The sequence below is a fragment of the Colossoma macropomum genome, unplaced genomic scaffold (assembly GCF_904425465.1).
Source record: "Colossoma macropomum unplaced genomic scaffold, Colossoma_macropomum, whole genome shotgun sequence".
NCBI classification, from domain to species: domain Eukaryota; kingdom Metazoa; phylum Chordata; class Actinopteri; order Characiformes; family Serrasalmidae; genus Colossoma; species Colossoma macropomum.
This window is the reverse complement of record NW_023495932.1, coordinates 133,515-160,123: the sequence shown is the minus strand read 5'-3', so window position 1 is coordinate 160,123 and position 26,609 is coordinate 133,515. Positions and strand designations below refer to the sequence as shown.

At 38.8% G+C, this 26,609-nt stretch overlaps 1 long non-coding RNA gene across 1 annotated transcript; it reads right to left on the bottom strand.

The window, feature by feature from the left end:
• Positions 1-639: 639 nt before the first annotated feature.
• LOC118803610 lies at positions 640-2,049 on the bottom strand. The gene is made up of 3 exons (XR_005006884.1): positions 1,981-2,049; positions 1,815-1,896; positions 640-1,728 (listed from the first exon to the last, which is right to left on the bottom strand). It is a non-coding gene; the product is annotated as an uncharacterized LOC118803610 (long non-coding RNA).
• Between the last annotated feature and the right edge of the window lie 24,560 nt (positions 2,050-26,609).

Genomic DNA, 26,609 nt, shown 5'->3' with positions numbered 1-26,609 from the left:
ATAAAAACAACAACAACAAAAAAAAAAACAACAGTTGGCTGCATCTAGTGGCCAAAGTAAGAAATTGCAGACTTAGGATGTTTATGTGAAAACTAGTCTTTGGCCGCCCTTGTGGCCCACTTAGTGAACTGCAATTAAACTGTACACTTTATTTTGCAACACACTATTCCACTTCTATGAATTAAGTCTCATGATATGAATTACAAGATTTGTATAGAATGTTTGTATTGAATAGTTCTCCTTCTAATCCACCATGGTCAGTCTTGGAATCGAATGGTGTTGAGCATTTTATGATGCTAAAATCCTCATTTAAAATGTCATTTATGTGTAACATTTTGTCTAGTATGTTAGGAATAATGTGCTGCTTGCTCAGAATTAGAGGGACTTGCTGATGCATTTCACACCCATGTGTAACGCATTTGTGGTTCATCAGTGCTACAAAAAATTCACCACAGCAGTGACATGTTCCCATGTGAAAAACTGCTGAACACCTTACTGACCACTTTAAGAACTCATATATATGTTGAGAACAAAGCTAAAAACTAACTCTAACTATGAGAACATTATAAAGAGTCTACTGAGTTGACAAGACAAATTCACATCCTATCAATATCAATCATTCAATAGTACAATTTCTATTAATTACCTGGTTAACTGATCTGATCTCACAGACACATAAGATGCTGTTAGGACATTAAGTGTACAAAAAACTGTAGAAGTCAAATTTTAGATGACTGAAGATTGTATTGACACATTTACATTTACATCATTTAGCAGACGCTCTTATCCAGAGCGACTTACAAAAAGCTGTTCACCTCAGACTTCTTGAGCTGTGTGTCTGTTTGGGGTGTCTGAGCTCTGTATCTGAGTCAGCTCTATGTCTGTTTTGTGCTCTGCACGTCTTTCTTTCCCGACCCTGAGGTCTTTTCTGTAGACCAACATACACAGCAGGGGGTCTGTGATCACTCTCAAACTCATCAGACAGAAAAACATCACCAACACAACTCTGTAACGCCACAGAAAAATACTTAAGATGATGAACGTCCCCTGCAGGATCACTGTGAAACTGACAAAAGCTAACACTGTACAACTCGGCTTCTTGGTTCTGTAACGGAAGTCGTTGATTTGAGGTGGAGCTCTACAAGTGACTATACATGATATCAGTGTTACTAAAAGAGTAACTAAAAGAAGAGGCAAACTCAAGATTGCTAAACCTACTGCACTGAACAGCTCACTAAGGAAGAAACAAATGAATGCAATGATGGAGGTGATGATGGAGCAAGAAGGAAAGAAAACATGAGCAGAGCAGTGTGGATGTCTCAGAGAGAAAGCGCCCTCTAGAGCCACCACTTGTTGTAGAAGAAACCCATAGATCATTGATCCTGACCATAAACAGGTTAACATCCAGCATGTCGTGCTCGTCTCAAAGCAGCTTTTATACTGCAACAACGCTGTCACTATGTATGGATTCAGAAGCAGCACCAGCACATCGGAAAGAAGAAGCATGATGACAAAGACTGAGATTCGGCCTCCACTCTTATGATGACCATACAGAACACGCAGAGCCCAAACTAGAGCTGGCAGACCTACACACTCTCCAACGATGAGGAAGACGGACAGTCTGATCTTATCAGCCAAAAGATCTTCTTGAAAATGATACCGTAGATATGAATTATGGGAGAATAACATATTTGCCATTGTCTTAATTGATTACTTCGTTGTTCTTTCCTGTAATGAAAATGACAGGTGAAGAATGATTTTTAGCAGTAATCCAGCTAACATGACGAGAACTGTGTCAGCGTTTGGCTACTTACTGAAATGATGGCCTGACTGTAGAAACGAGAACGGCTACCACAGTAAATACACACAACCAGCTGAGTTCACCAAAAAAAGAGTCTGAAAACAGCAATAATGACAGTATGACAGCTACTGTATCAACATGTTTATATAAAATTAAATGTGTGTGATTTGTGTTCTTACCTTTATTATTCAGCAATAAAATTATCTGAAAGTGCAGCAGAGAAAACCATCACACCCTCTCTCTTTCACAGTGTCACCCAAATGACAAGAAAACCAGGAACTGAGTCGACGCAGTAAAGCAGCTTATGATGAAAACTCTATAAGACAAAATCTGTGTTGTGACTCGGTTCATGATTGTTGTCCATCTCTTTGTATTGAGTTTACGAGTAAATGAGTGCTTATCTGAAGCACCAGCTCCATAAATTATAGTATCTTTTTTTAGTTATTCTACCAACACGTTAAGTAGCATTTCAGAACATAATAAATGAGACAAAAGTCAATGAACCGTCTAAAGAACAAGGAAATGAAAATACAACTATGGTCACAGAAATGCTGATATAGCCTTAAAGGTTGGGGGTGTTCAGACAACAACTTTCGTGCTTGAAAAGAAGTAGGATGCACTTCTTAGAAGACTAACGCACTTGTTTAAGTTAGAAAATGTGAACATAAAACACCGAGACGAGGGACAAAAATTTGGAAACTATATAGTAATAAATAGAACAAAACACAGAAAAAGCAAGAACAAAATTAATTGTGTTTGAAACAGCCAAATGGTCACCACTTGGAACATTCCCATAGTGTTATACACGTTATGCTGTACAACATGTCAAACCTCAGGTTTGAACACAAACAGTAGAAAATGTTCTGACCACTTTCCCTCCCTATAGGTGCTTTGAACAGTGAACCAAATGCATGAAGATAGAATTTATTCAAGCTTTTCATGTCAGTACTGAAAAAGCCTGGGCCCCTAACCACATCCTCAGATGTGGCTTTTGGGTCAACTGCCAGTTCCTTTTGACACCCTGGTGTTCTTTCCCTTAAGAACATGTGTGACGGCTACTGTAGCCATGGCCTAGCTACCGCAAACTCCTGCAGCCATTAAATGTGCCAAGCAAAGTGGCAGGTCCAGTGGCTGCTACCAAAAACCTACACCTACTCCCAAATCTAACCCTCTTCATAATGTTATTGAATCAGCTATCACCAGGAGTGTGTTAATAAAGTATCTGTAGATCATCTACAGGAGACCTTCAAAATAAAGTTTGACCACTACATCAACTTCTGCCAGCTGTGTGTCTGCATCACTTTTGAAGTGAAAGCCCACACGCAGAGATCTATGTTCACGACTCCCAAACTGCATAACTGAAAACCCCTAAGAGTCCTGGTACTGTAGTGATAATTTACTTGAGTACAAATAAATGTATTAATAAAGGATTTTTTAAAAATAAGAGTAAATTAGTAGTTTATTGGAAAACTATTTGAGTAATTGATTTCGTTGTTTTGTATGTCTGCAGTCACAGTCTGAAAATATTTAGTTGATTTGGCTACAGTACTGGAAATAAAAACAAAACGAAAACCAAACCTGATATTACATGAGAAAAAACACTGAGTGCTGAGACTGATCACAGTGTGCTCTGCTAGAGCTCATTTACATATCTGAACTGTGAGCTCTGCAAGAAACAAAAGGCTTTCTAGATTCCAACAAAGACGTTCAGAATCCCTGAAAGGCAGTGCAGGGTTTGATACTGTTTTTAAAAAAACATACCTTCCTGATTAAGAGTCAAAATTATGTGTAAATTACTCAATTAATAATGTATTTTTATTATATTATTATTTGAGTAATCTACTCAGCTTTGTGGAGTTTTTATTACTCCATTTCTCAATAGTAGCCCTTACAGTTGACCAGGGCAGACCTAGCAGAGCTGACATTTCACAAACAAAGCTGTGGCATTCTTTAACAGTGCCATGTTTAAAGTCACACAGCTCTTCAATGCGGCCCATTCTACCAACAGAGTCTGGCTGCAGACATGCACTCTCAGCCAGATGCACTCTCAGCCCCAGTGAAGTCACATGCACATGCACTCTCTGCCACAAAGGCAGAAGCAGCCTATCGGCACGGTAACTTTTGGGTAACTTAGCGATTTTATCACTTAATCCATTTTTCGCCCATAACACAGCTAGATGATTACATTTAATGCACCTCCCTGTTGAAAAAAAATCACAGAACCTATTAAAAGTGTCTGTTGGTTCCTGGTGGGTTTCAGTAGTCGCTAATGGTATTCTATGTTTTCCTGATGGGTTGATATCACAGTGTAAAGGATTCTGATCGTTTAATCAGGTCTTCTGGGACTGATTCCAGGTAGATTTGATCGTTTCCTAATGGCCTCTATCGGCAACCATCACGCTAATTCCCGTTAGGAAGCAAAACCATCAGGTTTTATTCCTAACGGCTCTGCAAACACAGTTACATTGCCACAACATACTGTTTTGGTGCCCACAACATTGCCCGCTTGGTGCTCTCTACATTGTCACAACGCTGAAATGTTATTCCTCAGAATTATGACAATGTTGTTGGACAACTTTCTAGGAGGTTGTGACGACGTTGACGAGACAGCAAAAGTAATCGGTACTATGTTGACTGTATGTTGTCTCAGCCTCCTAGAATCCTTAATGAGTTCTATTTTAATCAATATTACAGTTTTTGATAACTGGTTCTAATCGTCTTCAGCATGGCTTTCATGAGTTTTGGCGGTAGCATTTCTGTTTTTTCTGCCGACATTCATGTCTTATCATTGTAGTAGGTTTTATTCTGAAAGTTTCCATATTTAATTATCTTATTATCAGTATGACAATGTTAATATACATTCAGTGTAGCTTTTGTTGCCCAGCAGTACGTGGTTCACTGTTTTCCTCATAAAACTGACAGAAACACTGTTGTGGCAGAGCGTGCACTGACGTCATCAATAGGCTGGCGGTGCATGTCAGGCTGAGAGTGCATGTCTGCAGACAGACCCTTCTCCATTCTACTGCCAACTTTTGTCTGAGCAGACTGCATGACTATGTGCTTGATGTTATACATCTGTTAGCAATGAGTGCAGCTAAAAAACATGAACTAGGATGGCTGTCCACATACTTTTGTAAAAAAGTCATGTTTTTGTAAACAAATATGATTTTAATATGAAATAAACAATGTAAAAAGATATATAGCATAAAACAATGTTTCCCAAACTGGTCCTCAAGGCCCCTCAGACGGTCCACATGTTTGCTCCGACTTAACTATATCATAATAAAAGGTATTGAATTCTCTACCCTACATGACTTTCAGGCTGGACACTGTAATGGCCTGTGACCAGTCTGAGCAGCACATTCAAGCAAGTTTTATTTTTTTTGTTATACACATCCATATCTAAAAAAGTTAGGACAGTAGGTAAAATGCAGAAGCAGTGAATTATAAATCTACTTTGACCTGTAAAAAACAGTACAAAATCGAGTTCTTTAAGGTTTAACCTTATGATCTTCTTTGTTTTTTGTAAATGTCTGCTCATTCAGAAATTGATACATGATACACAGAAACATGTTCCAAAAAGTTGGGACAGGAGCAAACTAAGGCTACGTTTACACAGCAGGTAAAAGTGGCCCAAATCTGATTTTCTCACCAAATCCGATGTTTTTCTTTGGCTGTTCACACTGTCTTTTAAATGTGACCTGTATGCGACATCAGTCTGAACAGATCTCGTTCCGAAACCAAACCGCACGCGCAAAAGAACAATACTTCACGAGGCGGAGGTAAACAGTCATGACGGCCAGTGAACGCTGGTCGCTCCTGGAGCTTCAGTTTCGTCTTCACCAGCATCACAGGAGCGATTATGAAGTTCCAGTGGTTGACAGCTGGACTCATCACCCAGACTGTGTTCGTGTTTGCCGTAAAAAGGGCACGTTATTCTGCCACGGCCGCTTCTTTGGTTCGTGTCCTCAGATTCTTTAAACGCTGCAGCCTCGGGCTCCTCCGGCCGAAATGATGACGAATGTCGAGTTGTACTGACGTAAAAGTCGCATGAATTCCGATCTGCCTGTTCAGACGGAGTCGCATTGCCGCAGATCGGATACGGATCGGATTTCAGTACCACATATGAAAGCGTCTCAAATCGGAATTGAAAATGTCAGATTCAATGCGTTTTTTGCTGTTCACACTGACACACAGACGACTCATCTGTGTCACATTTGAGGAAAAAGATCGGATTTGGGCCACTTTTACCTGCTGTGTAAACATAGCCTAAGACTAGGAACTCAGTGAGATGTTTAAAAATAATCTCAAACAGGTGATGCAGTCATGTTGTGGGTATAAAAGGAGCTTTCAGGAAAAGTGTAATTCAGAGGTCACTAATAGGTGGACCGCGGTCTGAGTCCGGACCCAGACGCTGCCCTATGCGGACCTGGACCTATAAAAGATAAACTATGGAGAATTATTTGATTTTGACCAGGTGGTCCTATTTTAATCGGCGTAACTTTTCTAGCCTTTGCGGTAGCTTTAACGGCCCGGGAGACTCACAGACCAATCACATGCGTTGTAAATATCACACGTGACGCTACTCAGCCAATCAGATCTGTGCATTACGATTAGCACTGAAAGTGAGTGACGCATACACAGGGGAGGGACGAGGCAAGAAACAGCAGTTGGAGAAGAGAGTGAGTCAGTTGTTTCACATGACGTGCTCTAAAAAGAGAAAACTGACAATAAATGTTGTTGAAATATCACTGAATTGTACTTTATTTGATTTGACATTCAGTTGTTGACCACATAAGATGTTGATATACCTACTAGGCTACTTCAGTAAACAGTGTATGGCACTGAATCATGATGCAAGTTAGACATTATGATGTTCTGGACCTTGGCTTGGGGATATTTTCTCTAACTGGACCTTACTGAATTTTAATTAAAGACCCCTGGTCTAGTTCTTTTTGAATGACGATGAGTCGAGGCTCATCAAAAAAAGGCATGAGGAAAAAATTAAACACCTTAAAAAGAATATATTTTATCCTACATAGAGGCCAATAACAGAGAGATTTGTTGGCATTCCCGGAATCTTTTATGTGTAAAACACAAGGCGAAACCCACAAATTAATGCCCATGACCTTTGACCCCTCCGACAGGCATATTGCATTAAAAACCTGTGTGCTTCTCTGATAGATATCACCACATAGGCTTAGGAATACTTTGACAAATTGGTGTCAACAAACACCATCCACAGCTGCATCCACAAATACTAGTTAGCCTGTACTATGCACAGTGGAAGCCATATGTCAACTACGTACGACCAGAAACACTGCTGACTTTTTTGGACTCAAGCTCATCTGAAACAGACTGATGCACAATGACGCCAGGGTGGTCTGTCAGGGTCTTACCCTCCTGCTGATACTGGTGCCTGCCCAGACTCAAACTATTTAATCACAGTCAATGTTTTACCTTCCTCACAATACACTAAGCTCCTTTCATATTCATACTAACAGATTACCAATCTTATTTTGAATGTCCTCTACAGAGGCTTTGTAAATGCTGAATCTGTCTTTAGCGACATTCAAATAAATATCTAGTAAATGCATCTGAACTTGAAGTTGACTGTGAAATTCTAATCTAATCTAACTCTAATCCTAACCTTAACTTCAACCCAAAGGCCACATCTAAACTACATTATGGTGCAAATGGTCAACTGAGAATCTCCAGAAAGTTAATTTAAAGTATCTGCAGATCATCTACAGAGATCCATCAAAATAAAGTGTGATCATGTTTTTTTCTATGAATTTTTATTGCAGGATTTTTTTCATTCAGATCACTTCCCTTTCACTTTGTTGCACTTGATACTGACTTACTCTCACAATTCCAAACCAATTAAATGTAAGTACCATACCAGTAAATGCAGTGTTCAAAGGAAAGAAGCAAAACTGGCAAACAGTAATTCAGCTTTATTTGTCAGCTAATCTAGCCATAGTTTTAGTAAGTTACAGATCTCATTTCTTTAAAAAATACCAAAACTTGACTAGATTAGCTATTATGCTAGCTAGCAAGCATACAAACCACAGACCCACCAGCAATTTTAAGTTGTTTTGCCCCTTCTTTTAGGGACCATGTTTACTGATGAAATAAAATAAACTTGTGAACATCTCTGCTCCATTCACTCACACAAACTCTCATCATCATAATCAACATCATCTTTAGCTGCTTATTCCAGATAGGGAAGCAGCTGGGAGAGCAGAGAATCCCAGACGATTCTATACCCCTGCAACTTTCTCCAGCTCATTCCTGGGGACCCTGAGCCGCTCCCAAGCCAACTGGGAGATATAATCCCTCCAGCAGGTCCTAGAACGACCCAGGGTCTCGTCCCCGTAGGCCATGACTGGTAAACCCCCACTGGGAGGCTTCCAGGGGGCATCCTGGTCAAATGCCCAAACCACCTTAACTGGCTCCTCTCAATGTGGAGGAGTAGTGGCTCTATTCTGAGCTCAGCCTGGATGACCAAACTCCTTACCCTATCAAGTAGAGTGTAGCCTGACACCTGAAGAAAACTCAAATTTCCTCAGCTTGTATTCACGATCTCATTCTTTCAGTCGTTACCCACGGCTCATGACCACAGGTGAGGGTTGGGATGTAGAACGATCGGTAAACAGCTTTACAGAGACCAGGCACAACCTTGGCCAACACTTACACTGAACAAGCTTGACTTAATGCCAAGTATACGGACACAACTCCCACTCTGGGAGTACAGAGATTGAATGGCCCTGAGCAGTGGCCCCAGCGCCTACAGTGAACATACAGGGTAGGTAAGGCCTGGATACTCTGAACTGTTGTTTGGTGCATAAACACACACAGAAGTCGGAGTTTTCCTCCCTGTGATTTTAATTCGCATTGAGGTGACCCTCTGAACCACTGGGACAAATTCCAACTGCACTGTGCAACTCCTGAGTAGAAGAGCGTTCAACCTCTATCAAGCAGTTTGGTTCCAGAGCCGACACTGTGGGTGAAGGTGTGCCCAACTATATCTAGTTGGTATCTTTCGATGTCCAGCACAAGCTCCAGCTCCTTCCCACCAAGTGAGGTTACATTCAGCGTACCAACAGCCAGTTTCCGCCGCAGGGGTCCATGCCGCCAAGGACCTCCCTGCCATCTCCCACCGCCTGTACAGCATTGCATTGGTACCCCATGCCAGACCTTGCAGGTGGTGGTCATGGTCCACCCACTTTGCCAGTTCGGGTTGAGCCCAGCTGGGTTACATGGGCTGACTGGCCACCAGGCACTTGGCGAGGAACACGACCCCCACGGCTTGCTCCAGGGGTAGGTCCTGGTAACCCTTTCCCAGGCAGGGCACACAATCTCTTGTGTCCCTTAGTCATGGAGGATTTTGGTTTGAGTTAGTCTGGGTCTTCACTCCAGATGTGTTTGCCATTGCCCTACCAGGAACATACTGCTCCAGACAACTTAGCTATGAAGATCCCTAGACCACACAAGCCCTTCTGCCACAGCAAGGCTCCGATCCAGGAAGGAGCTCTTTCTTAATTTATTTTTGTTTCTGGGCTGCACTAGTTTTACAGTGATCCAGACCTTGAAAGGATCATGGATGCACACATTACTGACCAATCATCAGCCTGTTAGATGGTGATACCCCTGGATGGAGGATTTCAGTTTTACGTGGGCCTCGTGGTTAAGGTCTGTGTGGGTGGGTCACTCTGCAGTGCATTCTCTCTGAAAAAACACACTGGTCTTCTCACATTTTCTCCCCACACTGCTTCATTGTCCAGTGCATCTTATTGTGCTTGTTGATATTTGGATGCCAAGTGTTTCTCTTCAAACTCTTTTTACATTCTTCTGTTTTTTGATTATGTGTATTTTAGCAGTCACATACATACTTGCTTACAAAGTGTGTCCTGATAGTTACCATGTCCCTCAGCCAGGAATGATGCCAGGTTCAACAGAGCTGGCTGTTTCTACAGTCAGGTGCTTTCTCTGCATCATTTACAGCTACTTCAGTTTTCACATTATCAGATAAAATCATATGAAAAATATATGACACTATGTCTGGCTTTCTGTTGAGTGTGTGATCTTAGACCCCCTGCTGTGTGTACTGGTCTGTAAATTCAATGTTTAACCAATGCACACATTAAATCATCTTCAGTGATTAATGGTGGATAACTGAATCTCCTGTCTTCGTTATTGGCATGTATTGTCAGCTTGTCCTGAACATGTATGATTGTTTAGTGTTTAGTGTAGAGTAACCCTGTTAGCCAGTTGCTATTTAAGATATGTGTCACTGAATCAATGTTTGGAAAACGTTTGGACACGCATCCAGACTTAGAAAGTCTCAGAACTGAACTAATCTAGCTCTAGTTAAGCAGGTCAAGAATTGTCTTTAGGAATTGATGTGAAACTACATCTAATCAGCAGATGGCGCACTTCCCCTCCCATGGGGACTAATTTAGTGCTTGGCCATGTTGTCTTGCTTGGGGTGGTGCATTACAGTCACTATATAACCTTTTAAATTGGTCTACACTGTACAGTGATTTTTCTTTAGTAAATATTTTAAATTAAAGTCTGTCTCTGATTATTGTCTGAGGAGCCCATTTGTAGATGTTTTATTCAGTATTTCAAGGACTTTGGGAACAACAAGAATATGTTAAATGATCAATGATATACAATTATTAGCATTTACCAATCAATTCTTATTGTAAATAAACAGTAACACTTAAATTTCTGCTTCAAGATTTGATCACTGATTTCATTCCTCAGATACTCTGTTCTGTGAAAGATGACCCGCCTTCTGCTTAAACATACAGAGAAAATGTTACAAAATGGTCATACAGACAGAAGAGGGGTCAGAATTACCTCTCAGACCACAGGAGGACATCATACGCATACATACATACATACATACATACATCATCTAAACCGCTTATCCTTCTGGGTCGCGGTGGGGTGCTGGAGCCTATCCCAGCTGTCATTGGGCGGAAGGCAGGATACACCCTGGACAGGTCGCCAGTCCATCACAGGGCAGACAGACAGACATACACAGTCACACACACACTCACACCTAGGGGCAATTCAGCATGTCCAATTGGCCTGACTGCATGTTTTTGGACTGTGGGAGGAAACCGGAGTACCCGGAGGAAACCCACGCAGACACGGGGAGAACAGGCAAACTCCACACAGAAATGACCCTGGTCACCCGGCCGGGAATCAAACCCAGGCCATTCTTGCTGTGAGACAATAGCGCTACCCACTGCGCCACCGTGCCGCCCACATCATACACATTACAGCTTAATTCACAAATCACAAGCATTTAAAGATACATACAGCTATTATATGTATAAACATATAGGCACACCAAAAAGGGGCTTTATCCATGTAAAAGGAGTGCTAAAGAACTCACTAGCCATTTTATTATTTCACAAATGTTGCAAATCTGAGCCTAAAAAAAAATCCCGTTTCTAAACAAACTGGACTTTATAAAGCAGATGTTAAAAGGGGAACAGTCACACTATCAAATAGTCTTTTTCAATTTTCAAGCCGTGTAAGTAAACATTCAGAACAAAATCATGATATTTTGTGGTTTACTGTAAAAGATATATTTTACTGGAGAACCTATAAAGCTGTAAAAGGCTGTAAAAGAAGTAACAGTTAAAAAGTTGCTGCTGCTATAAATAAGCGAAAGTGCATTTCTACTAAGATACATTTGCATGTGTTCAAAACACAAGTCAAAAGTTTTCAAGAAAGATTTTAAGTTTGGCATCAAATCCAGACTGAGCTCTTTCAGTGGACACTCAGCAGAAACAGAAAACCTCAGTTAAGGTCAGCTGACTGTAATAATGAAGCTAACACTGCTTTAGCTGCTGGAAAGTGAGCTCAGATGACAACATTACAAAATGGTTCTCTCACCTCAGCAGAGTCAGTGGAAATATTCAGAGGTGAATTTGTGAGAGGGTTCATAAGCAGGTTATACTTTGGATTTGAATAACAGGCCTCATGAATTTGTTCTGATCATTAGACACATTCAGTGCTGATCAGGAAGGACAGAGAAACGTAGAGAAACACTGCACACATTAAAATATAAATGCTGAGTACAGATTCTTCTAGACTGCTGTGGACATTAGGGTGACACTAGATATTCACCTCAGACTTCTTGAGCTCTGTGTGCCTTTTCCTGACAAGCAGGGGGTCTACAATTACATTAAGACTCATCAGAGAGACACCCATCACAAACACATCCCAGTTATAACTCCAACTAGCCCAGTAAGGAGTAGTAGACGTGATGGCACACAAGCTATTAAACGTCCCATACAGGATCACTGTGGATGTGACAAAAGCTAACACTGTAGAACTCGGCTTCTTGGTTCTGTAAGGGAAGTCGCTGATTTGGGGTGGAGCTCTACAAGTGACTATACATGATATCAGTGTTATAATTAAAAGAAGTGGCAGACTGAAGAACACGAGAAGAGTTGCTATGAAAAACTCACAGAGGAAGAAACAAATGAATGCAATGATGGAGACGATGATGGAGCAAGAATTAAAGAAAGCATGAGCAGAGCAGTGTGGATGTCTCAAAGAGAGAGCGCCCTCTAGAGCCACCACTTGTTGGAGGTGAAGTCCACAGATCATTGATCCTGACCATAAAGAAGTAAATATCCAGCATGTTGTGCTCGTCTTCCAGCAATGATCACCCTGCAGCAGTTTAGTCACTATGTATGGATTCAGAAGAAGCTCCAGCAGGTCACAGAGAAGAAGCATGATGACCAAGACTGAGATTCGGCCTCCACTCTTATGATGACCATACAGAACACGCAGAGCCCAAACTAGAGCTGGCAGACCAACACACTCTCCAGTGATGAGGAAGATGGACAGTCTGATCTTACCATCCTGACGCTCTTGTGGCATATCATACCAAGGATGTACATAGTGGGAGAACAAGATATGAGCCATTCTTTTTACTCAGTCACTGAATCAGTCGTTCTTTTTTATCCTGTGATAAAAATATCAGGAGAGGAACAATTTATTTTTTATATACACACACATTTTCTAAACCGCTTGTCCTTCTGGGTCATGGCAATTTATTTTGCAACAGTAATACATTTAATACTGCAAAGAACAGAAAAAATTACTATTATTATTATTATTATTATTATTATTATTATTAACAACTGTTTATAATATGTTCAAACACGAGCAGTAAATGTGATCTAAAACAGTAAGAACATTAACAGTAGAGCAGTAGATCTTCCTACATTCATATACAGTTAACACTAAAGTTTAGGATAAAGATCATGACCTCACTCCTCTCACACCACTAAAATACTACTATATATACACACTCAGTACGGACTGATTATCACTATGACAAAACAACAAAAATAAATAAAGAAAAAATGAAAGACATAATAAAGCAACAGAAATGAATAACCCAACACATAAAAATAAAAATAAACAATTAATTAAATAAATAAATGACTCAATTCATGAATAAAAAGAAAATGTAAAAAAACAGAATAATAAAAAATGAAAAATGGAGTTTTGTTAATGAAAATCAGCACCTTCCAGAGAACACACTGCACATTTTAAAGCAGTTACTGTTTTGTTGCTTAATTTAACATTTTGGCACATTTTATATTTTAGGTTTATTTTTTGCAACATGTTGAATTCATTCAGGCTTAGCAGTCAAGATCAGAGCGAAAGTGACAGACAGTCTGATTCTTTTTAAAAACTGATTTTTAACTGTTTATTTTGAGTGGAACGACTCAGCTGATTATTTCTGCCTCTTTATATTTCATTTTCTTATTTTATGAAGAGCAAACATGTAATAGTGGCATAATTACAGATTAAAATAAATGATAATAAAATGAATAAATAATAAAAAAAAGACAAAAACTAGCACAAAGTACATTTCTAATTAAGATAAAAATTTATAAGATAAATAATAAAAATTATTTTAATTATTGAATTTCTCTCTTAAGTAGTATTATATTTTAACACTGTTAACCACAAACTGAAAACATGTCTAGGTAGAAAAGTCTACACAGACACTGAATATGAGAGTTCCTAAAATTTCACTGCACACAAATATAGACTTTTATTAAACACGTCTAAACAGTTTCTCTGTCAGTAGAATCTAGAACCAGTTCAGTTCCATATTACACAGCCATGATCTGTTCTTACCTCTGTGATCAGATCTGTGCAGTGTTACTCTGAAAGAGTAAAATGATGATCTGAAAGAACAGAAAAGAAGACCATCACACCCTCTCTCACTCACAGTGACGCAACAAGTGACGAGAGGAACAGGAAGAAAGCAGATACCATTAAGTAGCTGAGAGTCTATCAGCATGAGCTGAACACTCTGTAAGAAAGACTCTCTAAACTGACTTGTTCTGAGTTCTAAACTGTCCTTTACATCTAGTTCAGCTGAAAGTCCTGAAACTGAGGAATCAGACACTGTCGCTGCCCAGATTCACTAACTTAATGAAGTGTTTTAGGAAGTTCTAAACTGCAGAGTTAAGTCCTCACTAAACCTGTGATTGCAGCATTTCATATTATTACTTGCTTCAATAAATTAAGCTCTTATGGACGTTTAACATAAACATGTTTTAAAGTGAAATATTATTCTTGTATTTTTATTATTGTATTTATATTCAGTTAATATTTCAGCTCAGTCCAGTCATTCTGTGAGCAGTTTAACTCAATACGGTGCAAATTAGGACCTGTTGGGTTTCATAACTCAACAACTAACTACAGCACAGCTTTGAAATTTTGGCTACATGAGTTAGAAAGAAGATTTTGCTTGAATTTTTTATGGTAATCCACAATGTGACCAGACGGGTCGTAGGTGTGTAGATGTGAGATGACTCTACTACAAAGACTAAAATTCTTTTGGTACATCTGAGATCTAATATATACTAAGTTTTGTTCCAAATGTACCAAAAGTCGTACAATTATTTAATAAACAACCATAAAACTTGGCCACAGCACTGATGAGGCGTCATACAGGTGACGTATTAAAGATCTGACAGCTGCTTTCTGTGACTTTAACAAACATGTAAAGGCTGCAGTTCTTGTGAACGTCTTCACATTCTGAATAATAAGGTTCAGCAACACCGTCAGCAAAGAGAAAACATGTTTATATCTGGACTTGTTCTGAAAGTGGACCAGAATCTGCTAATCTCACATTTTAACTGCACAACTAGCCAGATGCTAAACTTTTTTGTAACTAAAAGATACAAAACCACAGAAAGTGGCTGAGATGTTACACTGATACCATCTTAATGTACAAGACTTGATTAAAAATCATCTTCATGATCTTCTGAGTTGTGGTTTTGTATCACGAGGTCTGGAAATTCTACTGAATAAAAAACAAACAGACCACTGAGAGGAAAACAGACAGCACACTGAGCACAAACCACCGAAAGAACACACGATAAAGAAGCTGCAGCATTTTCAGTTTTCACACTTTAAAATGTGTAAGAATGAGAGTTTTATATTTCTATGGAGTTTAAAGTCAAATGGTCTCTAAATTGTTGGTGTCATAATCACAGAATCGTGTGTAGATTTACAGACGTTTCTTTCAAGGAAGCAAAAGATATAAATGATATAAAGTAAAATGTGTGATAAAACATTAGTTTTAAAAGTTGTATTTAAAAGTAAAATACAAAAACATTGTTGACAAATATTTAACCAGTCATGCTTTATGTCAAATTCAATGCACTGCTGGAACCACAGAGAAATACATTTGAGAAAAAAAGGCTTTTCACATAAAAAATAAATGAAATATAAATACATATATAAATTAACCACATAAAACATAGAATCTCTCAAACTGGTTCTATCCCATAATCCACTGGTGAGATTTTAATACCGATCTGGAAGTCAGTATTCTGGATCCTGATTGTAACAGTCTGTTGATCTCTGAACATGTAGAGTTTACAGGTTGTGTAAAGACACACAGAGAAAACAGGTGGCTGTGATGCTGGAAAGCCCCCATCGAGATGTACATGACCTCATTAATAATCATCTTTATGATCTTGTGGTCTTGAACCATGAGGCCTCTAAAGTTTTTAACACTCTTTACTGAAGCGTCAGACCACTGAGAGGAGAACAGTCACCATACTGAGCACAGACCACCGAACGACTGCACGAACCAGACACTTTCAGAGGCTGCACTGTTTAAAATGTGTGGGAACGAGAGCTGTGAACACAAGATAAAGAGCATTTTATACAAGCACTGTGTTGAAATAATCAAGTTGATACTTGATAACAAAGAACATGGATAAGATCAAAAAATGAGTTTTGAAAGAAAATTAGTTAATAATCAATGAAAAACAAAAGAGAGAATCTGAAATAATAAAGAACAAATTAATTTAACTGATTCCAATCTCTACACTGTGAGTTTATGTTAGTGTAGATGAGGAAAGTGTTAGTACATCTGTGTGACTGTCAGTGACCGCAATGTTTAATATATTGGACCAAAAATAAATGTAAGACATAAAATGTACCACAACTTTTGCACAGGCCACATTTTAAGTTATGCTTTTTCCCCTAATATGTCAAATTATGCATATAAACATGAATAGTATTTATTTAGAGGAAACAAAAGATGATCTACTTTATATATCTATATACAGTGATATTATACAATCTTAAGAGAACCAAATTCACTCTGATGACTTTCTTTTTGTGTAAAGTATATCTTGTCTCACTGAGCCGTGTTAAAATAGAACCATCTACAAGTACATGATCTGATATATAATAAACTTTATTTATAGACCACTTCATACACAAAGCAGCTCAAAGTGTTTCACAATTAAATAGCAAAACTGAGAAATAAAAGCAGCAACATGAGAAAAAAAAGTAAAACAAAAAAAAGAATAAAATTGGAAAAGTAAAATAGGATGAAATAAAATTAATTAAATTTGTATTTTAAATAATAGATAAATAACGGATAAATAGCTAAATAATGTCTAAAAAGTCTACTTGTGTATTTGAGTTAAATGCATTAAAATATAATGCCGTTATACATTCAGACACACTTCATACTACAAAAATATCAGACCTTCAGAATTAAGAGACAGAACACTGTTATTGGAGCAGTAACACTAAAGACTCATCAAACATCCCTTAAATCATTATTTCACAAAGAACAGTAACAAACTGTTCTTCACAATGTTCCTCTATTAAAAATGCTACTGAGATATGATAATCTAGAGTAAACGGGGAATGTTGAAGATCTACAGTCTGAAAGATTATTAGAATTAGACAGAAAGGAGAGGAGAGATAATCTCTGAATCAGACATTTAGAATAATTATTTACAGCATCAAAACTAAGAAAGCTGTTTATCAGCTGGAGGAGCTCATACTGAGATTCCTGTCTTTAGTTCAGCTGCACATAAACATGAGTGTTACTCTCTTTGAAACTCTGAGCTCAGTGTGTGACTTTACTGAGATCTAAAGATTCACTAAAGAGGAGATTCATGAGATCACTGAGCTCTTTATCTCAGGAGAAGTATCTGAGACTTCAGCCAAAGTCTCATCTGTCTTTCTGTCTGGCCTCCTTGTTGTCCAGCAGAAGCTAAAAATATTAAGGAGCTCTGCTGTTGTGATTTTTCTTCTCTATAGGAGAACAAAAAGAAATGTGTTCCATGTGTCTACAGGTCTGATTGAGTGGAGAGACCCAAAAAACTCTGTCATTAGTTTGTCCTTTATTTTAAGTGTAATTTAACCACTGGACAGCTCTGGCCATTACATGTTCTGTGCTGTAACATATTTAAGTTCTGCGCATCCTCAGCACTGTTTCAGTGTGGAACACAGGGTGGGGAGGTGGTCTGCTTTTATCTTCTGCCAGAACAGCATTTTTCTCTTTCAGAGTAGCAGCGCCAACGGCTGACTCTCAGGTAGGAGCACAAAATTAGCTGAGCGGTTAAGAAAAACTCTTATGATATTATTATTATTATGATGTTTTCATAAGCTTAAACTTTACTATTAGAAGGACAGATGTAATACAAAACTATTTTATGGCCTGGATTTTCTAAACATGAACTAATCTTAAGTAAAAACCTCTTTAAAAGACAATTATGTCTCATTAACATCTAAAAAGAGGGTTTAATATTTTGAATATAAGGTATTTCAATTACAAAAACAGTAAATGGTACAACACTGCATTTCTAACTTTACCTTTTAAAATCCTAAAGGACATCTGGATGTTTATCTATGTAATTATTTTATTTATTTAATATTTATTTTTAGCTCAGAGGTAAGACGACCATTGATGTCCAGCAAAACCAGATACTGTTGCCTAAAACATTCCAGGGCTCAGTTTTAACATTTTGCATGTTTGGGCTTACAAGTTTAAGATCCTAAGGCGATTAGTGTGAACTGACCTGTATGTGATTTTTGTCTTTGTGGTTTCTCTTTTCAGTGCATTCAGCTGGACTGAATTTTCAGTAAGTAAACTTTGAAACATTTTGCATGGCTGAGTCTTCATTCCTGCAGACAGTTCAGCTCCTCACTTATCGTTTATGTTCTAGGATTTCTCCAACAAACACCACCACACTATGGCAAATGCCCTGATCACCAATTATTCCCGTTTTGGTCCTGTTGGCACATCAGAATATCGATTCAATGCAACCAGACTGTCCATCTTCCTCATTTATGAGGTGTGTTTGGGTTTACCAGCTCTGGTTTGGGCTGCTGTTGTTCTACACCGTCATTATAAAAGCAAGAGCAGAATTCCAGCCTTTGTCATTGTCGTCCTCCTCAACGATGCACTGGAGCTGCTTCTGAATCTGTACATGATACCAAACCTACTCCAAGGAGTCCGGTGTCGGATAGAAGACACGACATGCCGCATATTCTCATCTTTATGGTCAACATCGTTAAACTGTGGTGTTCTCCTCCAGCAGATGATGGCGCTGGAGAACATTCTTTCTCTGAATCATCCATTCTGCTCCGCTCATGTTTTCTTTCCTTCCTGCTCCGTTTTAATCTCCTCCTTTGCATTCATTTTTGTTTTCCTGTGTAGGATTTTCAGAAAACCACTGTTTCTACTTTTGACTGTGTTACCACTGTTAGCTGTGACAGTCACCTCATGGATCATCACCTGTAGAACTCCACCCATTAAAATCCACAGATCTGATAGAACTAAGAAGCCTGAATATTCAGTTTTAGCTTTCGCCACATTCACCATGACTGTATATGTGTTTTTTCTTGTTCTCTACATTTTTTGGAGGATTTGGATGTTGTGGATGACGACTGTGTGTCTGTTGAGTTTGAGAGTGATCATAGACCCCCTGCTGTGTGTGGTGGTCTGCAGAGGGAAAATCACTCAGACACACACAGACCCCAAAACTGACCAAACATCAGTCTAGGCTGAGCAGTCAGTGTAATCTGAATGTGGTTCTCAATGTCAGGTGTTCAGTGTCAGTAAAAAGGGACCAAATGTAGAACATAAAACAAGTCTGAACATCGTTATCGTCGTCTGTTTCATTCTTCTATCTAAATCATTTTCAGGACGTTTTTTCCACTGATTTTTAAAGTTTTATCAAATGTAAATGTCCTGTGAGTTTAATTTATAATGATGATGATGGTAAAATAGTGGTAAATCTGAAAGGTTTTTTTTATCTTGAATGTAATTAAAAATTAGTTTTAGACTGAAAACCTTCTCAAAACTATTGAAAAACGTGTCTCAGGCATCAGGCAGTGAATTCATGGCCATTTCCTGTAATACTTTTCTGTGATGGAGCTTTTAGAAGCGCTAAACGTCTGGTTCTGGAGTACAGAGCGTTTCACCCTTCTGAATGAAAATGCGTCTCCGTGTTTGTCATTTATTTATGTTTTTCAAAATTCAAAAACTCCAGTTACTCTTTAGTTTGTGTCAAACGTTTTATGATAAAAGGATCAACAAAAGTGATCTAAAAATAACTGGAAAAAAGCTTAACTTATTATAAATGAAGAATGTTTTCTCCTTGTTCTGTAAAGTTACCATTTGAGATGATACACACAGAGACAATGTGTATGTATATGTCTGTCTGTGTGTCTTTGTAGTACAAAACGTGTTTATTTGTTTGAGATTTCTGAAGTATGTGGTTGATTTTAGTAATAGTTCTTAATTCTGTTTCTTTCAGAAATGTCATAATGTGTCATAATGTGTAACAGACTTCTGTCGTTCCATCACTGCATTTGTCGTTACTTTGTATAGTAAAAACATTATTAATTAAAGAATATTATTTTACACAAAACATGTAAAGCGAACTGCAATTTAGTTAATGCTACACCTAATCTATGGCCAGAGAGCTGATTCTAAATGATTCAAACATGACTACTTTACAAATCACGCCCTCATAGACACACACTGACAGATTGTGTTCAGTAATATAACAGTATCATGTTACCATTAAAGGTGATTGTACTGACAGACTCTAAGTTATGTTGCTAGGTGTATGTTAGTCAGACATCATGACAAACATAATGTCACTGTAACAATAAATTACTATAAATTACTACACATTACCTGTCTAAACATGTCTATGGGGTGGTTATGTCAGTGTTGTGTAGCAGAGTTTGAGTAAAGTGCTCCTGTGATTCTTTACCCTCACGACACACAGAGAAGGTAAATGTTCAGCTGTAATAAAGTTTTATTCACTCTTAACTGAGAATTTAATGAATGATAAAGTTAAATCAGCAACTTCAAACATCCTACAGTGTTTATAATCACTAACTCTGTAGTCTGAACACACAAACACACATGAACACACGCAGTACTCTCTACTGACCAAACACACAGTACTCTCTACTGACCACACACGCAGCACTCTCTACTGACCAAACACACAGTACTCTCTATTGACCACACACGCAGTACTCTCTACTGACCACACACGCAGCACTCTCTACTGACCACACACGCAGCACTCTCTACTGACCACACACGCAGTACTCTCTACTGACCACACACACACACACAGTACTCTCTACTGACCAAACACACAGTACTCTCTACTGACCACACACGCAGCACTCTCTACTGACCACACACGCAGTACTCTCTACTGACCACACACACACACACAGTACTCTCTACTGACCACACACGCAGTACTCTCTACTGACCACACACGCAGTACTCTCTACTGACCACACACACACACACAGTACTCTCTACTGACCACACACACACACACACAGTACTCTCTACTGACCACACACGCAGTACTCTCTACTGACCACACACGCAGTACTCTCTACTGACCACACACACACACACACAGTACTCTCTACTGACCACACATACAGTACTCTCTACTGACCAAACACGCAGCACTCTCTACTGACCAAACACACAGTACTCTCTACTGACCACACACACAGTACACTCTACTGACCACACACACACACACAGTACTCTCTACTGACCACACATACAGTACTCTCTACTGACCAAACACACAGTACTCTCTACTGACCACACACACGGTACTCTCTACTGACCACACACGCGGTACTCTCTACTGACCACACACGCAGGACTCTCTACTGACCAAACACACAGTACTCTCTACTGACCACACATGCACAGTACTCTCTACTGACCACACGCAGTACTCTCTACTGACTATACACGCAGTACTCTCTACTGACCAAACACACAGTACTCTCTACTGACCACACGCAGTACTCTCTACTGACCACACACACACAGTGCTCTCTACTGACCACACACTCAGGACTCTCTACTGACCACACACACAGGACTCTCTACTGACCAAACACACAGTACACTCTACTGACCACACACACACACACACACAGTACTCTCTACTGACCACACACAGTACTCTCTACTGACCACACACACAGTACTCTCTACTGACCACACACACGCAGTACTCTCTACTGACCACACACAGTACTCTCTACTGACCACACACGCAGTACTCTCTACTGACCACACACACGCAGTACTCTCTACTGACCACACACAGTACTCTCTACTGACCACACACGCAGTACTCTCTACTGACCACACACACAGTACTCTCTACTGACCACACACGCACTACTCTCTACTGACCAAACACACAGTACTCTCTACTGACCACACACACAGTACTCTCTACTGACCACACACAGTACTCTCTACTGACCAAACACGCAGTACTCTCTACTGACCACACACGCAGTACTCTCTACTGACCACACACGCAGTACTCTCTACTGACCACACACCTGCTAAAGCTGTACTGTTCATGTTTTCTGATCATTCTGAATAAGTGCTGAATCTGTGAGAATGAAGAGGGGACTATAGAAACGAGCAGAAAGCTTGTAGATGTTTCATTTACTGTACTTGTTTATGCTTCTTTTTCTTTTTTTTCATTATCCAATAATAACATTTTCTAAGTAATAACATGATTTTATTTAACTAATATGAATAAATAGTCATCAAAAACGGTCAATCAGGCCCCTGTGCAGACATTCTGGTGGGTAAGGGCCGAAGAGAAGAAAGAGAATTTAATTGAATTTACAGTGTATTGCAGACACTCACATCCAGAGAGACAGTTCAGTTCTGTTTCACAGGAAAACAAATGTTACTGTTTTAACAAATGCACTACTACCTAAACAGGCCCTTGAACTCCACTCTCCAGCACACAAAGCCAACTGCAAAAGCGTTAATACAATATATGAAATGCAAATAAAACCATAAAGCAGTGATTTATAAATTCATTTTAACCTATTTAAACCAAAGCAGTACAAGACGAGATATTTAATGTTTTTTCTTCAGCTTCATCATGTTTTGTAAATATATGCTCATTCTAAAACTGATGCCTGCAACACATTCCAAAAAGTTGTGACGGGATCAATTTAAGACTAGAAACACTGTTAAGTGTTCAGAAAACACCCTTAAAAAGGTGATGTAATTATGCTGGGATGTAAAAGGAAAGGCTGAGTCTTTATGAGCCTTTATGAGCGAATATGTTTATCAGGATTTGTTATTACTTTACTGTGAAGTTGATGTAAACAGGACTACTATCACTGAAGGAGCTCCAAACTTGGAGAATTATAGAAGGTAATCAGCTCTGGAATTATTACTGAACAGAGCTGTAAAGACTACAGACATTACAGATTTGCGCTATTCTCATCGGTAATCACTCAAATTACAGCATCTTTTCAGGTAAAACTAATCCAGCTCTAATAGTTGTTTAAGAGGGCACTTGTGCAGTCTAAGGCCAAAAGGGCAGGACCTCTGTGCACATGCCTGTTATCAGTGTATTATTTATTTTTTAAAACCCATTTAAAAATGTCTGTTAAAGAAAATGTCGGATATTAGAACATTAATTATATGTGTTTATGATTGACTTAATTTCAGCTGACTGTGATACCTATGAACTGTCTTTGGAGTTCAGAAATATGATAAATACTATGTGCTTTATGAGTAAAATACATTATTTTAAAAACTGTATGATCGTGTCTGAGCTTTCTGTTCTCTTGAGTGCAGTTTGTGTAAATTTCCACACTGTTTGATTTGCAGGAGATCTTGTCTTCATAACTCTTGCTGTTGCACATCTTAAAGCCCAGGCTAAACCATAAAAAAGCTGCACCTTCTCGTATTCGCCGTGTGGTCTGCAGTTAGCGTGTGGTTTGTGCTCAGTGGCTGTTTTTCCTCTCGGTGGTCTGTCGCTTCAGTAAACAGTAAACAAGATAAAGAAATGCATGAACACGCACCACACTTTCTCACACTCTCTCTCTATATATGGACTGTTTACTGAAGTTGTTAATAACAGCAGTTCCACAATAAAAAATACTTACAAAAACAATGAAGTATTCACTCCTTACATATTTACAAGGATTATGCTATGATCTATTAAAGCCAAGGCATTCATTGAGACAGTAATAAGCTAAATTTATTGAAAATGATCATTTATAAGGTACTTTCTATTTAGAGGCATCCTTCCCAAACCGTAACCTCTAAATTTTAAATTTGTTATTTAGAAAATGCTGTCACATGTTTTCATGTCACTTCTGAAACACAGAGAGTTTCAGGGCCTGTTTACAGCTGCATTATTATGCATTTTAGGTGACTGGATCATGATTCCACTTGATCGCATGAAAAGCCAGGTGTAAACATCACCAGCACTGCATTCTGAGCGGATTACGATTGGATCACTCAATCTACGTTCAGAGATGGTCAGAGATGGACCTTCACCACATTTAACACAAGTGTAAACAGAATGTATTTTCATTATCTGTACATAGTTACGCGAGTGGAAATGTGTCTGCTGAGCGCCGACTAGCAGGTGAGAGAATAAACAACAAAATGAAAGATGGAGGACACGCGAGGCTGGAGTTAACCGTAAACCAAGAGCCTTCATGACCAGGTCAGTGCAAGATTATCAACTCGCATCATGAAAGGAAAACAGTAAACAAAAGGAAAACAGAAGCAGCACATGTGCTAACATGCTTTTCTGCAGGAAAGGTAAAACTGGATCATCTGGTCAAACTGGAGACGCAGTTTAGTAAAAAGTGTAAACAGAATCAGGTCAAAATTTATCCAGCTATGATATGAAACACGTTAATGCAAGGCATAAACAGGCTCAATGTCCACAGGCAGGGCCTTATTTTAGCCACACCCCTGAGCATGAAGTGAGACTGTATAACTGTCCCTCATGGCCACATAGTGAACAGAGATTCCATTGTTTTGAAGTAAAAAGTCTCAAAGTCTGAAAATGAGTGTGAAACATTAACAGTTATCATACTGAAACACATACTGTCTGATATGAAGTACTTTTTGGTGTTTTTACCCCTTAAAATCCAGGCTTATTACATACTAAGGCTTATTATTCAGTAAACACAGGGAACTGGTTGAGTTGTTCTTGGGTTGTAGAAGTGTGTAATAACACTTTGGGCCATCCGGTGGGCCGTGACCTTATAAAAGGGAAATAATTACGGTTTTTGACTTCTGCTCAAAATGAGCTAAACATTTTACTATGGAAATGTGGTACATTTTTTTATTATTTTAGTTTTTATTATTGTATTTTAATGACAAAATGGAATGTTCAATTATAGATTTCAGTAAAATAAAATTAAATTAAGAGTCACTCAAAGCAAAAGGATTTTAGTCTAAAATCCAACTCAGCTAAAAGTCCAAAATGTGTCAGTTAAAAGTCTAAAATGTGACTTTGAACCAGTTCGGTAGAATAATATATTCCATCAGTTCAAATGTTTCGGCTGGTTATAATATGTGGCTATTAATAATCATCACATGTCTTTCATTGATCATAATATCATAATAAAGCGTAATCATGGTTTTATTTTAAAACGATAGCCTAACCAGCATCTTTATAAAGTCTGAACACCCCCAGCTGGCTGGCATTTTCTATATAAAATCCTCTACAGAGAACAAACATAAATATGCCATTTGTCTGATTTTAGTGCACAATTTAAATTTTTCTGAATTTCACATAATTTTTAAACATAAAATATAAACTGTGCCATAACTTCTGCACAGGTTTTTTCCCCAAATATGTTAAATTCAGCAAATAAACAGTAGTTGTGCAAATAAAAAGTGCAAAACTGTGTTGTCTGCAGAGGACGTGTTCACTTAATTTCACTTAGAAAATCAACAAAACACGTCAGCATCTGAGCTCCCAGTGCCCGTTATCCTCTGTTAGACTCCACAGTAAATATATTTATTTTGTTTCACAGTTTGGGACTGTATGAAATTCTGTTTATCTTGTGGTTACAGTTGTTGCTCTCACACTTTTCAAAAAGCAAAAACTGAAAACGCTGCAATCTGTTACCTTCACTGCTCTTCGTTTGGTGGTTTGTGCTCAATGTTCTAACTGTTTTCCACTCAGTGGTCTGATGCTTCAGTCAGTAAAAGCATGCCCCCCTTTAGCAAAATAAAAGTATGCGTTCCCCTTACTTCATCACTTATTCTTGCTTATTAGTGACTGCACATCGCAAAGCACTAACACTACTGTTATCCAATAGAATCTTCTTCAACCTCAGAGCAAAAAAATTAGCGGTCATTTTAATGCATTTAATCCTTTTTACCACATTGAATTTTCATGTTGTTTAACGTTGTTCTATAATTATAAAAGAAACATCGAGCAGAATAAATCTGAGGGCTGAAGCAGTGCTGTAACTGATGAACAGACTCACTGGCAGCAGTTTCACACTTAGTTCAGTTGTTTAGTTTCTATTTTGTAAATTGCCTTTTTAACAGAATAAGAAAGTGATCCATGTTTAAACGGCTACCAAAAATAATCCACTGTAATTATCCAACAAGAGTCTACTGAGCATTTTTAGTGACTGACTGAATTAATGTTTTGATTAATAATGATAGCACTACACTGCACATTCTCAGTGACGGTGTACCGAGGTATAAAAATGTGCTCATATCTTGTGGAAAATATTTATGAACTGGTAGCCTAATTTCATTTATACAATTTATATGAAAAGGCCAGTGAACATTTTTCAGTTTGACCAGACTGTGAGATGGGAACTTTAAGCTACGGTAGCAGATTCTGATTAGGCCGTCGGCTGGGGACTTTGCACTGACACAGCAGACTTTGACTGGGCCAACAGCTGGGGACTTTGCACTGACACAGCAGACTTTGACTGGGCCAACAGCTGGGGACTTTGCACTGACACAGCAGACTTTGACTGGGCCAATAGCTGGGGACTTTGCACTGACACAGCAGACTTTGACTGGGCCAACAGCTGGGGACTTTGCACTGACACAGCAGACCTTGACTGGGCCAATAGCTGGGGACTTTGCACTGACACAGCAGAC